Here is a 14,127-nt window from a genome sequence, read left to right on the forward strand (position 1 = left end):
TTAATGAATACTTTACTTCAGTATTCACTATGGAAAAGGATCTTGGTGATTGTAGTGATGACTTGCAGCAGACTGAAAAGCTTGAGCATGTAGATATTAAGAAAGAGGGTGCGCTGGAGCTTTTGGAAAGCATCAAGTTGGATAAGTCGCCGGGACCAAATGAAATGTACCCAAGGCTACTGTGGGAGGTGAGGGAGGAGATTGCTGAGCCTCTGGTGATGATCTTTGCATTATCAATGGGAACGAGAGAGGTTCCGGAGGATTGGAGGGTTGCGGATGTTGTTCCTTTATTCAAGGAAGGGAGTAGAGATAGCCCAGGAAACTATAGACCAGTGAGTCTTACTTCTGTGGTTGGTAAGTTGATGGAGAAGTTCCTGAGAGGCAGGATTTATGAAATTTTGGAGAGATATAATATGATTAGGAATAGTCAGCATAGCTTTGTCAAGGGCAGGTCTTGAATTTTTTGAGGATGTGACTGAACACATTGATGAAGGAAGAGCAGTAGATGTAGTGTATATGGATTTCAGCATGGAATTTGATAAGGTACCCCATCGAAGGCTTATTGAGAAAGTAAGGAGGCATGGGATCCAAGGGGACATTGCTTTGTGGATCCAGAACTGGCTTTTCCACAGAAGGCAAAGAGTGGTTGTAGACGGGTCATATTCTGCATGGAGGTCGGTGACCAGTGGTGTGCTTCAGGGATCTGTTCTGGGACCCCTACTCTTTGTGATTTTTATAAATGACCTGGATGAGGAAGTGGAGGGATGGGTTAGTAAGTTTGCTGATGACACAAAGGTTGGAGGTGTTGTGGATAGTGTGGAGAGCTGTCAGAGGTTACAGCGGGTCATTGATAGGATGCAAAACTGGGCTGAGAAGTGGCAGATGGGAGTTCAACACAGATAAGTGTGAGGTGGTTCATTTTGGTAGGTCAAATATGATGGCAGAATATAGTATTAATGGTAAGACTCTTGGCAGTGTGGAGGATCAGTGGGATCTTGGGGTCCGAGTCCATAGGATGCTCAAAGCAGCTGCGTAGGTTGACTCTGTGGTTAAGAATGCATACGGTGTATTGGCCTTCATTAATCGTGAAATTGAATTTAGGAGCTGAGAGGTAATGTTGCAGCTATATAGGACCCTGGTCAGACCCCACTTGGAGTAGAGTACTGTGCTCAGTTCTGGTCGCCTGACTATAGGAAAGATGTGGAAGCCATAGAAAGGGTGCAGAGGAGATTTACAAGGATGTTGCCTGGATTGGGGAGCATGTCTTATGAGAATAGGTTGAGTGAACTCGGCCTTTTCTCCTTGGAGCAACGGAGGATTAGGGGTGACCTGATAGAGGTGTATAAAATGATGAGAGGCATTGATCATGTTGATTGTCAGAGGCTTTTTCCCAGGGCTGAAATGGTTGCCATAAGAGGATACAGGTTTAACGTGCTTGGGAGTAAGTACAGAGGAGATGTCAGGGGTAAGTTTTTTTACGCAGAGAGTGGTGAGTGTGTGGAATGGGCTGCCGGCGACGATGGTGGAGGTGGATACAATAGGGTCTTTTGAGAGACTTTTGGATAGGTGCATGGAGCTTAGAAAAATAGAGGGCTATGGGTAAGCCTACTCATTTCTAAGGTGAGGACATGTTCGGCACAACTTTGTGGGCTGAAGGGCCTGTATTGTGCTGTAGGTTTCCTATGTTTCTATGTAATCAACAATGACAGGAGACCTGTGCTTCTAGTGTTTTTGAAATGGAAAAGCTGGGGCAATCCCAGTCTCCAGAGCTCAGAAATCCAGGTCTAGTGGTATCAGTTGTCGTGACAAGCTGAGGTCTTTCTTGGTTGCAGTGAACGACTATGACATCTGCTGTGCCTTGTCATGTCCTTCACTCTCCATGAAGTGTTACAGATCCACCATCCTGGCCTTGGATCTCACTGCAGGTCTCATCCACATCACGTGCTAGGACAGGCATGTCCCTGTTTGCCTGGGTATGAGGCCACTGGCTACCCTCACCTGGATCAGGCCACCTGTCAAAGTGGTGTACTGGTGTATGGCTGCTGTCGCATGCAAAAGGCTACTTGGAACCACAGATGAGAGCTGAGAGTCCACTGGGGACACAGGTGAGTGAGCTGCCCCAGAATGGACATGAAAAGCCCCTTCACCAGAGGTGCTAACCCTCCCTGGTCACCTCATATACTCCAGGGGACCATTTCATAGCCTTATAACAGCAGGGTAGAAGCTATTCTTGAGCCAGCTTTTGTACCTTCTGCGCAATGGGAGGGTGAAGAAGAGAAAACGCCCTGGGTGTGTGGGGTGTTTGATTACTTGGGCTGCTTTACGGAAGCGGTGAGAAGTGCAGACAGAGAACATAGAGGGGAGACTAATTTCCGTGATGTGCTAGGCTAACTGTGGAAAAACATCCGATGTCACGAATGGCCTCCCTCATTCCAAATGCTCCTCTGACAATGTCTTGTGAGACCACTGTGCAAGTGCTGCTGGAGCTGTCTGGAGATTTTTGAGAAGCTGAAATGTGTTCACTTTATCTTTAAGGAATAAAGATGTGCTTCTCTTTTTGCTGGATGAAGGAACGATTCCCTCACATTGCTGGACAGTATCTAATAAGAAACAAACCATCGATGTGTGAATATCACGGCATGGACTCTCACACAAACTGCGCCAAACTGTCAAAGTAAATATTAATGTACCAGATAACAGCGGTCTCCACAGTACATTTGCTACATTTTATGCAAACAGCCTTAATACAGATAATTTCCCCACTGAAGGAAACCGCCAAGCTTTACATTGCTTCTCAGGATTGTGAAAAGCTTCTTGAGATAATGGCTTGTATTTTGATAGTTGTAAGAAGAATCAGGGGTAGAATCAGGTTATTATCACTGATGAAACTTGTTGTTTTGTGACACTTAAGACCCACAACACCAGGTTTAGGAAAAGTTATTACACCTCAACCATCAGGCTCTATGAGCAAGAGGGGATAACTTCACTCAACTTCACTCATCCACCATTGAACTGTTCCCACAACCTATGGGTCACTTTCAAGGAATTTTCTTTTTATGTTCTCCATGTTTGCTGTTGTGTGCTGGTGCAGCAGGCTGAGGGTAGCAGACACCAACAGAATCAACAAACTCATTCGTAAGGCCAGTGATGTTGTGGGGATGGAACTGGACTCTCTCACGGTGGTGTCTGAAAAGAGGATGCTGTCTAAGTTGCATGCCATCTTGGACAATGTCTCCCATCCACTACATAATGTACTGGTTGGGCACAGGAGTACATTCAGCCAGAGACTCATTCCACCGAGATGCAACACAGAGCGTCATAGGAAGTCATTCCTGCCTGTGGCCATCAAACTTTACAACTCCTTCCTTGGAGGGTCAGACACCCTGAGCCAATAGGCTGGTCCCGGACTTATTTTATAATTTTACTGGCATAATTTACATATTACTATTTAACTATTTATGGTTCTATTACTATTTATTATTTATGGTGCAACTGTAATGAAAACCAATTTCCCCCAGGATCAATAAAGTATGACTATGACAATGACTATGACTATGAGCAAGAGGGGATAACTTCACTCAGCTTCACTCATCCACCATTGAACTGTTCCCACAACCTATGGGTCACTTTCAAGGAATTTTCATTTTATGTTTTCCATATTTATTGTTTATTGATTTATTATTATTATTTTCTCTTTTTGGATTTGCACAGTTTGTTGTGTTCTGTGCTGATTGCTTATCTGTCTTGTTGTGTGCGTTTTTCAGTGACTCTTGTGTTTCTTTGTATTTACTGTGAATGGCCACAAGAAAATGGATCTCAGGATCGTATATGATGACATATACGCACCTTGATAATAAATTCACTTTTGAACTTTTTAGAACTTTTTTGGGTTTATGGACAGTTCAGGTATCTGGTAGCAGAAAGGAAGAAGCTGTTCTTAAAGCACAGTGTAGATCTTCAGATTTCTGCACCTCCTCCCAGTGGGAGTAACACAAAGAGGAATGTCCCCAATGAGGCGAGAGACATTTCTTCTTCATCCATGTTAGCAGCTGTACTTAGGGTGTCAGTGGTGGATAGGATGAGCAGCTTCAAGTTCCTGGGCATCAATATCTCAGAGGATCTATCCCAGGTCCAACATTTTGATATAATCATAAACTAGGCATGCTAGCGGCTGTAAAGATGAATGAGAAAGTTTAGTCCCATTTGTCACACGTACATCGAAAAATCTAAACAGACAGTGAAATATACTTTTTGCATCAAATACAAACAAAAAAATTGTCTGAAAATTGTACTCTACTTCATTTGGAGTTCGAGGAGATTTGATATGTCACCAAAGACTCTTGGGGATTTCTACAGATGTATGATGGAGAGCATTCTGACTGGTTGCCTCACTGTCTGGTATGGAGACTGCAATGCACTGGATCAAAAGAAGATGCAGAGGATTGTAGACAGCCAGCTCCATCACAGGCATAACTCGCTCCACCATCAAGGCACCCCACAGTGCCTAAAGAAGGCGACATCCATCTGTAAATGAGACATCGCACAATTCTTCACAATCTCATTATCCGTGTTTAAAGCACTTTGTAACACAAGATGTTTTATTGATAAATTGATCAACAAAGGAATTTCCTTCTAAACACACTTCATCACAGTTAAAACACTCAAGAAGCTTAATTTACTGATCATTAGATTCAGAGACAATAGACAATAGGTGCAGGAGTAGGCCATTCGGCCCTTCGAGCCAGCACCGCCATTCACTGTGATCATGGCTGATCATCCACTATCAGTATCCAGTTCCTGCCTTATCCCCATAACCTTTGATTCCACTATCTTTAAGAGCTCTATCCATCTCTTTTTTGAAAGCATCCTGAGACTTGGCCTCCATAGCCTTCTGGAGCAGAGCATTCCATATATCCACCACTCTCTGGGTGAAAAAGTTTTTCCTCAAGTCCGTTCTAAATGGCCTACCCCTTATTCTTAAACTGTGGCCTCTGGTTCTGGACTCACCCATCAGCGGGAACATGCTTCCTGCCTGCAGCGTGTCCAATCCCTTAATAATCTTATATGTTTCAATAAGATCCCCTCTCAACCTTCTAAATTCCAGAGTATACAAGCCCAGTTGCTCCAATATTTCGACATATGACAGTCCCGCCATCCCAGGACTTAACCTCATGAACCTACGCTGCACTCCCTCAATAGCAAGAATGTCCTTCTCAAATTTGGAGACCAAAACTGCACACAGTACTCCAGGTGTGGTCTCACCAGGGCCCTGTACAGCTGCAGAAGGACCTCTTTGCTCTTATACTCAATTCCCCTTGTTATGAAGGCCAGAAAGCCATTAGCTTTCTTCACTGCCTGCTGTACTTGCATACTTGCTTTCAGTGACTGATGTACAAGAACACCTAGATCTCGTTGTGCTTCCCCTTTTCCTAACTTGACTCCATTTAGATAATAATCTGCCTTCCCGTTCTTACCACCAAAGTGGATAACCTCACACTTATCCACGTTAAACTGCATCTGCCATGCATCTGCCCACTCACCCAGCCTGTCCAAGTCACCCTGCATTCTCATAACATCCTCCTCACTTTTCACACTGCCTCCCAGCTTTGTGTTATCAGCAAATTTGCTAATGTTACTTTTAATTCCCTCATCTAAATCATTAATATATATTGTAAACAGCTGCGGTCCCAGCACTGAACCCTGCGGTACCCCACTGGTCACCGCCTGCCATTCCGAAAGGGACCCGTTAATCGCTACTCTTTGTTTTCTGTCAGCCAGCCAATTTTCAATCCATGTCAGTACTCTGCCCCTAATACCATGTACCCTAATTTTGCCCACTAATCTCCTATGTGGGACTTTATCAAAGGCTTTCTGAAAGTCCAGGTACACTACATCTACTGGCTGGCTCTCCCTTGTCCATTTTCATAGTTACATCCTCAAAAAGTTCCAGAAGATTAGTCAAGCACGATTTCCCCTTCGTAAATCCATGCTGACTCAGACCGATCCTGTTTCTGCTATCCAGATGTGTCGTAATTTCATCTTTTATAATTGACTCCAGCATCTTTCCCACCACCGACGTCAGGCTAACCGGTCTATAATTCCCTGTTTTCTCTCTTCCTCCCTTCTTGAAGAGAGGGACAACATTAGCCACCCTCCAATCCACAGGAACTGATCCTGAATCTATAGAACATTGGAAAATGATTACCAATGCGTCCACAATTTCTAAAGCCACCCCCTTAAGTACCCTGGGATGCAGACCATCAGGTCCAGGAGACTTATCAGCCTTCACACCCAACAGCCTATCCAACACCATTTCCTGCCTAATATAAATTTTCTTCAATTCATCCATTACCCTAGGTCTTTTGGCCATTATTACATCTGGGAGATTGTTTGTGTCTTCCCTAGTGAAGACAGATCCAAAGTACCTGTTCAACTTGTCTGCCATTTCCTTGCTCCCCATAATAAATTCACCCACTTCTGTCTTCAAGGGCCCAATTTTGGTCTTAACTATTTTTTTCCTTTTCATATACCTAAAGAAGCTATTACTATCCTCCTTTATATTCTTGGCTAGTTTACCTTCGTACTTCATTTTTTCTCCGCGTATTGCCCTTTTAGTTACCTTCTGTTGCTCTTTAAAAGTTTCCCAATCCTCCAGCTTCCCACTCGTCTTTGCTATGTTATACTTCTTCTCTTATGTTTTTATACTGTCCATTACTTCCCTTGTCAGCCACGGCCTCCCCTTACTCCCTTAGGATCTTCCTTCCTCCTTAGAACAAACTGGTCCTGCACTTTCCGCATTATTCCCAGAAACACTTGCCATTGCTGTTCCACTGTCATCCCTGCTAGGGTATTGTTCCATTGAACTTTGGCCAGCTCCTCCCTCATAGCACCATAGTTCCCTTTGTTCAACTGCAATACTGACACTTCCGAGTTTCCCTTCTCCCTCTCAAATTGTAGAGTAAAACTTATCATATTATGGTCACTACCTCCTAATGGTTCCTTTACCTCAAGGTCCCTGATCAAATCCGGTTCAGAGCATTCTCAAGGTGTGATTGACTTTCATGGTAAAGCCCGCCCCTCCGTTGAGCACATCTGCTTGGAGCGCTAACACAAGGAAGTGGCATCCATCATTAAGAACTGCTGGACATTAAGACCTTGAAGTACAGCAGGTTTACCCCATCAGTGAGTTGCACATTGGTGTCAGAGCTGAAGAACTGGACTGTGCGAACCATGTTGCTGCCTGCTAGAGCGTTGGAAGAGGTGTGGGAATGAGCTGTGCAGTCAAAAGCAAGTGTTTGTCTGAGTTGCTTTTCTTGTCATTGCAAGATGCTCTTGGACATTGGCAATGTGGAAGGCTGCAAGTCCAGTTCACTGGCTTATGAGCAGAAACAAAGGCAGGGGTGCTGTGTGGCCTCAGTCGTGGCGTGGATCAGACCTCGAGCCGCGGAGTCGCGGAGCAGCTGCCCAGGAGAGGGGCGTTGGAGCTGATGCAGTGTGGCACAGCGTCCACGCTGGTGTCGGTGCTGCCCTCCTGTGTTCGCCTGGCGGAAGACAGGCTTATTGTCTTCGATTGCACACTGCTGCAACGTTCATGAAATCCAGAGCTGAAATCTCTAAGGCAATCCTACATTGAGTTCAACGCTAACCGGCAACTCCTGCAATATCGCTAGTGCCAAACTGTATTAGACTCTGCAGTTCCTTTGGATTCGTAGCCGTGTGGAGAGGGAGAGCCTGCTGCACGGGCAATAGCTTGCTCTTCATATTATACAGCCCTGGCTTGCTTATTGACTGACAGATAGGATGCAACATCCATGGTCGATCCTGACTGACAAAGGGCCTCCCAGGAGCACAGACTGAGACAGACACCAAGTGCTACTAGGTCAGGCAGCATCCGTGGAAACAATCAGTCGACGTTTCGGGCCGGAACCCTTTGTCAGGACTGTACGGGGAAGGGGCAGGGGCCCTATAAAGAAGGTGGGGGAGGGGGGGAAGGAGAAGGCTGGTAGGTTCCAGGTGAAAAACCAGTAATTTGACAGACAAAGGGATGGGGGAGGGGAAGCAGGGAGGGGATAGGCAGGAAAGGTGAAGAAGGAATAGGGGAAAACACAATGGGTAGTAGAAGGAGGCAGAACCATAAGGGAGGTGATAGGCAGCTGGGGGAGGGGGCAGAGTGAAACTGGGATAGGGGAAGGGAATTACCAGAAGTTGGAGAATTCAATGTTCATACCAAGGGGCTGGAGACTACCTGGATGGTATATGAGGTGTTGCTCCTCCGACCTGAGTTTAGCCTCATCATGGTAGAGGAGGCCACATATGGACATACTGAATCGGAGTGGGAACAGAGTTGAAGTAGGTGGCAACCGGGAGATCCTGTCTGTTGTGGCGGACGGAGCAGAGGTGCTCGACGAAGCCGTTCCCCCAATCTGCGTTGGGTTTCACCGATGTAGAGGAGGCCGCACCGGGAGCACCGGATACAATAGATGACCCCAACAGACTCTCACAAGTGAAGTGTTGCCTCACCTGGAAGGACTGTTTGGGGCCCTGAATGGTGGCAAGAGAGGAGATGTAGGGACAGGTGTAGCAGGGATCTCCCACCCGGCACTCCTCCTTGGACAATAGTTCATTGAGAGAGGCTACACAAAGTGGTAAAGAAAACAATGGGGCACTTGCTTCATTGGTAAGGGTGTTGAATGTGAGAGTAAGGTAGCCACGCTGCGGAGTATAAAACAGGTTCCACACTCACAACACACACACGCACACACACACACACACACACACACACACGCTCACACACACACACTCACACACACACATACACACACACTCACATGCACACACACACACACATACTCACACACACACATACACACACACACTCACACACACACATACACACTCACACACACACACTCACACACACACTCACAATTCACACACAGACACACATATACACTCACACACATACGCACACTCACACACACATTCACACACGCGCGCGCACACACACGCACACACACACACACACAGACACACACTCACATGCGCACACACTCACACACACACACACATACACACTCACACACATACACATTCACCCACATACATACACACTCACAGGCACACACACTCACACACACATACACACTCACACACACACACTCACACACACATACGCACTCACACACAGACACACACACACTCACACACACACGCACACTCACACACACACTCACACACACACGCGCACACACACTCACACACACACACACATAGACACACACACACACACACACACACACACACACACATTTCCAACCCTGGGAAAGGCCTTCTCTGGGCCTCCAGAACTTGGCTCCAGACTCACAGAAATGGGGCCTCCAACCTCCAGTAGCTGGCCCGGACCCCGGAGTATGTGCAGCATAGATCTCACATGGCAACGTCAGAGACTTCAGAGCCAAGAATCTGGAGCAGCAAACATTCTGCTGGAGGAACTCAGCAATGGGGCGTCATCTTTCACGTGCTCTGCAATCCCGCAGAACTCAGCATAACCCCCGCTGCGCCTACAAATGGCAGTAAGGCTTCTAAATCCTGCCACAAACTCTGCACAGTTTCAGGTGTCTGTGATTCCAGCAGTTAAACATGTATCATTAGACAAGGGTCAGGGGTTAGGACAGTTAAACTGCTCAGCTTGTTCAGTGAACTTGACGAATGTCTTGTCTCCCAGTGTGGTTCAAACCAAAAGAGTCTGTTTTGAAAGCAATGTATCTGACCCCTCCGCTGAGAGCAAAATATCCTGCTTTCTGCAAAGATTGTTCCACAGAATTCAATCCATAAATTGATTAAACATTCATAAATTTTTGCACTAATGTCTTGTTTCGCTGTCATTTTCTTCCCTGCCTTGCATAATTTAAATATAATTCATGCATAATGTATGTTCTGTACGTTCAGAATCAGATTTGTTTTCACTGAAAACATCCAAAGTATTTATTGCTTCTGAGGATGTGCGGAAAGCTTCTTATGAACACGGCTGCATTCAAAGTTCAAAGTAAATGTATTATCAAAGTACATATATGTCACCACATACAAACCTGAGATGCATTTTCTTGCAGGCATTTACAGTAGACCCCCAAGAGGACCACAACCTTGTTGTGGCTTTGAGGCTTTCTTGTTTCAAACACCTGGGGAGCTATGTTGGCGGGAGTTGGGGCTTTGTACTTTGGCTCTTAGTAGGATCACCCATGCCAAACAGGTCAAAGGGTAGAGGCCACACTAGGAGTGGTCCACCAGTTCTCCAGGTTCAGGGGTTCAGCTCAGGGCTAACAACCCCGACTGATAAAACAAAATAGTTACAAAAACAGCAATGAAAAATCCTCTACATCTGAGTTTGACAGCATTCCTGAGTCTCCACCTGGGACTTGCATGAGTGACAGTAGTGAAACTGAGAAGAGGTTACTGACACAATGAGGAAGTCCGAACACTGTGTTTCATCAATCTTTATTCTGCATAATTTTTTATAATTTCTACTGTTACTTCTTTATTTTCCTGTAAATGCCTGCAAGAAAATGACGCTCAAGGTTGTATATGGTGTAGCAGTTAGTGTGACACTATTACAGCTCAGGACATCGGAGTACAGAGTTTAATTTCAGTCTGTAAGGAGTTTGTACACTCTCACAGTGACTGAGTGAGTTTCCTCCGGGTGCTCCAGTTTCCTCCCACAGTCTAAAGATGTACTAGTGTAATAGCCCTGGTTTAAGACTATGCTTTATTTCATTAATACAGTTATGCTGTTGGGAATTTTACTCTCTGCAGATTTTCCCAAAATTGCAATGTGTTCCTTTAATTGCATTATACAACCAAGTAATCCAGTTCATTGATAAGTTGGGTTTGTTGAATTAGCCAATAGGTTATGTCTTGTTAACATTTTGTCTTATAAGATTCCCTAGAACAGTCCCTAGAGGGTTTGGGGGTAGCCATTTTCTGGAGAGAGTGCAGGAGTGCAGGAGAGCAAATGAAGGAAAATGGAAAAGGGCAACAAACATAGAAGAACATGAATTCATTTGGAAGGAAAAGATATACTGTTGGAATATCCTCATGCAGAAGTTGGTTTGACAGAGAACGTACAGACAAAGAGCTCCATTGATAATGTACACACTATAGACTAATTAATATAAGTGTAATGGGCCCTTTTCTTTATTGTGTTTGTTATAGTTTAAAATACTTGGTCATACACAATTTTAATCTAAGATTATACTGGTGTGAGCCAAATTATTGCTTCTTGGTGAGTGGTGATTTTGCATGGGTGTGTAGGTGTTCAGACAAGAGACAGCCTCATTTTCCCTCAAAGGGACAATCAAACTTTTATGTTTGTGTCTACCCAGATCATATTTACCCTAGACATTTATTGGAAATGGCCTTTTCATTATTATTCCTCATGCATTGTCGCGTTATGTTGCTGTTAGTTTGTTTTCACAGTAGTAGCTAACCCATTATGAGCCTACGATGAGAGGGTTAAACCAGTTGGTAGGTTAATAGGTTATTGTAAGTTGTCCCTTAATTAGGTTAGGGTTAAATATAGGTTATTGGGCAGTATGGCAAGTTGAGTTGGGCAGACCTGTTTCATGCTGTATCTCTAAAAAAAAATTAAATATCTGTCCTTCGATAGTAAATTCCCTTTGACTTTACTTTTCACTTACCATTTCAATGAGGAGAGAAGTTTATTAACTTCAGAAACAGAATCAGTCAGCATCTGATTTAATATCACTGGCATGTGTCATGATATTTGTTGGTTTGCAGCAGCGAACAGTGCAATACATAAGAGCAAAAACTAAATTACCATAAGAAGTAGATATAAAACCAAGGGAAAAAGTGGTGAGGTAGTGTTCATAGGTTCATTGTCCATACAGAAATCTGATGGCGGAGGGGAAGAAGCTGTTCCTGAGTTGCTGAGTGTGTGCCTTCAGTCTCCTGTACCTCCTCCTTGATGACAGCAATGAGAAGAGAGCATATCCTGGGTGATGGGGTCCTTTAATGATGGATGCTGCCTTTCTGAGGCATTGCCCTTAGAAGATGTCCTGGCTGATGGGGACATAGTGTCCATGATGGAGCTGACTGATCTTAGATTTCCCCACCTTCTTCTGATCCTGTGCAGTGGCCCCTCCATATCAGATGGAATTGCAACCAATTTGAATGCTCTTCATGGTGTATCTATAAAAATCTGTGAATGCCTCTGGTGACATACCAAGTTTCCTCAAACTCCTAATGAAATGTAGTCACTGTCATGCCTTCTTTGTAACTGTATCAATACATTGGGCGCAGGATAGATCCTCAGAGATTTTGACACCCAGGAACTTGAAACTGCTCACTCCTTTCACTCTGGTCCCTCTGAGGACTGGTGTGTGTTCCCTTGATTTCCCCTTTCTGAAGTCCACGATCAGTTCCTTCCTGATGTTGAGTGCAAGGTAGTTGCTGCAACACCACTCAACCAGCTGATCGATCTTGCTCCTGTACGTCTCCTCGTCATCATCTGAATTTCTGACTGTGTCTTTCTGCTGTACATTTTTGCTGTATTGTGGACTCATTCACACAGGGAGGGAAACAGGAGAAATAGCAAGGATGGATTTAAATGTAAACTGGATAAATACAAAGTATATGAGAGAGCAGATAACAGCCATCCATATCTCCAACACAATGCCCATGGTTACTATATCACCAACCTGCCCTAGTTTCTCCACACAGATGTGCTGATTAAGAAATCTGTCAGTCTATATCCTTTCTTAGGAGTCTGAGAAGATGTTGTTTGCCCATGAGGATGCCTAGAGCAAGGATAAGGTACAGACACTGGGGTGTCCCACTTGAAATATTAACTCTCCCTCTCTCTCTCTCTCTCTCTCCACAGAGGCTGCCCAATCGACTGAGTGCTTCCACCATTTCCTGTTTCTGTCTCTGATTCCTTTGGGCATTGACCCAAATTGAATTAGACTTTAATGTTACTTTCTTTTCAGCTTAACAACTAATTGCCTACTAGTATTTTTATATATTTTGTATATAAGTAGTCATTAAAATACTAGCAGGTAATTGGTTGTTAAGCTGAATAAAAACTAACAATTTTATGTATAAAAAATACTGACCACTAGGAAGTATGTTAAACAGTTATATATGTTATATATGTATATAAATAATGTAACTGCTTATTATGCTTCCTAGTGGTCACAGTGTGTATATGTAATTGTTCAGTGTGTCCCCTAGGCCCACAGTATGCATATGTAATTGTTTACTGTGTCGCCTAGTGGTTACATTTCCTTGTATCATTCTGGAAAGCTCTGGAAGCTTCTCTGCTGTTGCATCATTTAAATAGGAGCTTTCTCATTGGCTGACTCTTAATTGCAAAATTGACTGAAACATTCAAAAACCCCACCATGTTTTTGCTTCGCTCTCCCTTCACTCACTAGCCCTGCTCCTGTTACTCTCGTTTCAACTCTCTTTGTTCTATTAACACTTAATAAAATGATTACGAAGCAACAATTTTGTGCCTCTTTCCTGACTTCTGAAAGAACCTTGGATTAAAAACATCAGGATCCAACAGCCTTGAGGAGCAGCTCCCATTTGCATGGTAGAGGCACACTGACCATCAACAACCCATTTGCAACGATCCTACATTATAGTGATCGTCGTGTCAATAATACAGTAGTGGGTGGCACCTTAGTGTAGGGGGCCAGCACAGCAGCAGAGAGGCAGCAGGGTAATGAAACATTGAGCCTAATGCTTTACAGCAATCAGGTTCAATTCCCACCGCTGTCTGTAAGGAGTTTGTATCTTCTCCCCATGACCGTGTGGGTTTCCTCATGGTGCTCCAAGTTCCTCCCACATTCCAAAGATGCACAGATGCATAGGGTTTCAATGTACTTTTGATAACTGAAGCTAATCACTTTAAAATAATCATTTTGTCTTTAATCACATTTTAATTCTTTCCACACTCCCATCAAGTCCATGCAGATTCTGTCACCCAACACACACTGGGGCAATTTACAGCAGCCAGTTAACCTACCAATCCAATCTTTGTGATGTGGGAGGAAACTGGGGTAAAAATCATGCAAATTCCACAAAGACAGTGGCCAAGGTTGGAACTAA

Source organism: Mobula birostris, chromosome 11 (genome assembly GCF_030028105.1).
Source record: "Mobula birostris isolate sMobBir1 chromosome 11, sMobBir1.hap1, whole genome shotgun sequence".
Lineage (NCBI taxonomy): Eukaryota > Metazoa > Chordata > Chondrichthyes > Myliobatiformes > Myliobatidae > Mobula > Mobula birostris.